We start from the raw sequence: 3,977 nt of genomic DNA on the forward strand, positions 1-3,977 counted from the left end.
ACACAGTAGGTGCTCAATAAGTCATATCCTATATAATAAAAGCCTAATATGCAAATTGACCAAACGGTGGGACGACTGGTGGAATGACCAGTCGCTATGACATGCACTGACTACCAGGGGGCAGACGCTCAACAGAGGAGCTGCCCCCAGCCCACAGGCCCCAGGCCAGCCGAGGCGAGTGCCAGCAGGGGCCTCCCAGATCGCCCCGCCGGTCGCGCAGTAGGGGGCAGGGCCGGCCAGCGTGCAGTGCCAGGCCTCCAACCAAGGCAGGTGCCAGCAGGGCCCTTCCCTCCCCCAATTGTCCCACCAGCCAGTCTCCCCACAGATTGGCCCTGATCACCAGCCAGGCCTAGGGACCCTACCCTATATATTGGGAACAGTCTCTTAGATTTAAAAATTAAAACCTGGCAAGGCTACTCTAACACTGAAAAAACAGGATGATGGCAGCGATCACATGCATGGACTCTGGCTTGCACATTTTGTGGTCAGCCCTGATTCTGACACTTATAACTGTGTGACAAAGCCGATTACTTAACTTCTCTCTGCTTCAGTTTTTCCATCCAGAAGATGGGGAAAATGGTACTACTGCCTCAGGACCATGTTATGTACTACTTTTTATAATCAGGGCAAAAAAATGTAGCTGCCCATACAACAGCAAGGCGCCTTTCACCTGTATGAAAAGTATGGTCACTGGTGCATGCAGCGTCCCAGATTGCGAGAAGGATGTCCGACTGCCAGGCTGAGAGACACCCTCCCTCACTCCTGTGCATGTATTTTCTGCACTGGGCCTCTAGTATATTTAATAAAGATATATTAAAGTAACCGTCTATATGCCATAAAAACCCTTCAGTCTTTGAGAAGTGCTCAGTTAACAATACTGACACTTTTATAATAAATTAGCACTTAGATGTGTAAATGAAAGTTACACACCCACCCACATGCAGCTGTCAAAAAAAAAATCCATCTTCATTGAATGAACATCATAAGTCAACTCTACACAAATCAATATTCTCTTCCTCTACCTCCCACTGTCTCATTTGGATGCTTGAAAACAATTCTTAATGTCTTTAGACACAATCTGCTTACTTTTAAACTGCCTAAAATGAAATGAGAAACACTGTATTTTTAAAAGTACAAAAGGCCCTGGAGTAGGAGGCAATCCAAGCGAGGGCACAGCTCTATATGCAACATCCTCTGTATAGGTCATGGACCCCTCAGAATGGTAATTGCCCAAGCTCGTCCCATTGCTAAAAACAACTGTTTAGTAGTTTCTAGTGAACAAAGAGTTTTCACACATAATTTTAAATGCTCTTAAGAAACCAAGGAAAAGATGCTATGTCCTCTACGCGACAACAAAAGCCGGGGTAGGGAATACTCTCCAGACATCCTGGCTCACTAGATGACTGAATTTATATTACTGTTATTAATTTGCTAGTAACCAAGTAGCTTGGAACAACAGGCATTTATGGCCTCACAGTGAGGCAGGCCAGAAGTCTGAAATTACTGTGCTGGCAGGGCCATGCTCCCTCCCTCAGTAAGCAATAAGAAAGGATCTGTTCCAGGCTGCTCCCTTAGCTTTGAGTACATAGTTCCTGGCCCTGTTGCAGCTGTGGGGGCGGAAAACACTTTCCTCTATCTACCCTCAAGCTTCTTTGGATGGTCAGATAGACATGAGACAGAACAGCAAGAGAAAATAACCAAATTTAATACGTACATATGTATGGGAATCCCACGTACATGTGAGAGTCAGAGACCCCATATGCACAAGAGGCTCAGAGACAGAAAAGGAATATTCTGAGCTGGGGTGAGGCAATGCACCTTGGGGCTTCAGGAGGTCACTGCAGGGAGGAGGAAAGCACATGTTCAGTAATTTATCAGTTGGCCCTACCATACAGATACTTAAAAACTTATTTCTGGTGATAACTCTTTTCATAGGTCAGGCTCCTGATTGAGATTCTTCTAGGTAGTGGAGCTGGGAGGCAGGAGTTTCTCTAGAGCAGTGGTTCTCAACCTTCTGGCCCTTTAAATACAGTTCCTCATGTTGTGACCCAACCATAAAATTATTTTCGTTGCTACTTCATAATTGTAATGTTGCTACTGTTATGAATCGTAATGTAAATATCTGATATGCAGGATGGTCTTAGGCGACCTTTGTGAAAGGGTCGTTCGACTGCCAAAGGGGTGGCTACCCACAGGTTGAGAACCGCTGCTCTAGAGCCTGCAGGGTTCATCTGCATACCACTGAGGCACATCTTGGGGTGAGTAGCTCTGAACCCCACCTCCCACCTGCCCCCCAGCATAACTCCAATCTTCACATGGCATTCTCCTCCTGTGCGTGTGTCTGTGTGCAAATTTACCCCTTTTTTAAGGACCTCAGACAAACTGGATTAGGGCCCATCCTAATGACCTCATCTTCACTTGATCTTCTTTTCAAATAAGGTCACACTCACAGGTACTAACTAGGGTTTCCATGAATTTAAAGCACACAGTTCAGGCAGTAGCAATTGCCATATCCTTCTTCCTCCTAACCTTGCCAGACTCTGGGGGCAAACAGCATTCATTAACTCAGTCATTCAATCAACGTTTGAATGCTTATGTATCAGGTTCTGTACTGGGTGGGTATTGATGCAAAAAAAATAAATAAATAACTGGATGGGGCCATGGTCCTTAACAAGTCACATTTTAGAGCAGTGGTTCTCAACCTGTGGGTCGCGACCCCTTTGGGGGTCAAACGACCCTTTCACAGGGGTCGCCTAAGACCATCGGAAAACACATATATAATTACATATTGTTTTTGTGATTAATCACTATGCTTTAATTATGTTCAATTTGTAACAATGAAAATACATCCTGCATATCAGATATTTACATTACGATTCATAACAGTAGCAAAATTACAGTTATGAAGTAGCAACAAAAATAATTTTATGGTTGGGGGTCACCACAACATGAGGAACTGTATTAAAGGGTCGCGGCATTAAGAAAAGACCCTTTCACAGGGGTCGCCTAAGACCATCGGAAAACACATATATAATTACATATTGTTTTTGTGATTAATCACTATGCTTTAATTATGTTCAATTTGTAACAATGAAAATACATCCTGCATATCAGATATTTACATTACGATTCATAACAGTAGCAAAATTACAGTTATGAAGTAGCAACGAAAATAGTTTTATGGTTGGGGGTCACCACAACATGAGGAACTGTATTAAAGGGTCGCGGCATTAGGAAGGTTGAGAACCACTGCTTTAGAGGGAATCAGAGACACATTATTATAGTATTAAGTACAATTATCGAGCACCTACTTGCACTCGTGTTGAAGTAGGCACTTCTCATTGTCTTCTCAATATAATCGCGAGTGTGGTAAGTGATTATCAGACCTTCCGGGGGTGGGGTGGGCAGGAGTATTTTTACAAATTAGGTTGCCCTGCATCTAAGACTAAGGGAATGTGTAGAAATATACTAGGTAGGGCAAAGGTGGTTGCAGTGAGCAGCAGGTGCCAAAGAAGAGCATTTTATGGAGGAAAAAAATAGCAAAGAGTAAAGGTTTAAGAGATGCAGATTGTAAACTGGGATTTTAGCCCATTTTCTTCTCTCCTGTATCTCCAGCACTATGAGCAGTGTCTGGCTCATTCAGTAATTGTTGAATAAGGAATGGCATGGATTAGTTCAATGTCCTCCTGTAAGGTGGGCAAAGGCCGCACTAAACGGGAGAGACGAGGGCTCCCATACTGTTGGTATTCGCTGGTATTAGGGAATTACTAGAAGTCCAGGAATGCTTGGCACCCGCCCGGCCATGACTCCACATCCCCAGGGCAAGTTCAAGGGTTACAGCGCCTTTGGAATGGCGCTGCACACTCCAAAGCAGGGTTCTTTGCACAGAGCTGGATTGATGCACGCAGTTTGGCATCCAAGTCGACGTGCAGCCTCCTCCGTCCTACTCTCCTCCGTCCACCCACCTGCCCCCACTA

Source organism: Myotis brandtii, unplaced genomic scaffold (genome assembly GCF_000412655.1).
Source record: "Myotis brandtii unplaced genomic scaffold, ASM41265v1 scaffold155, whole genome shotgun sequence".
NCBI classification, from domain to species: Eukaryota; Metazoa; Chordata; class Mammalia; order Chiroptera; family Vespertilionidae; genus Myotis; species Myotis brandtii.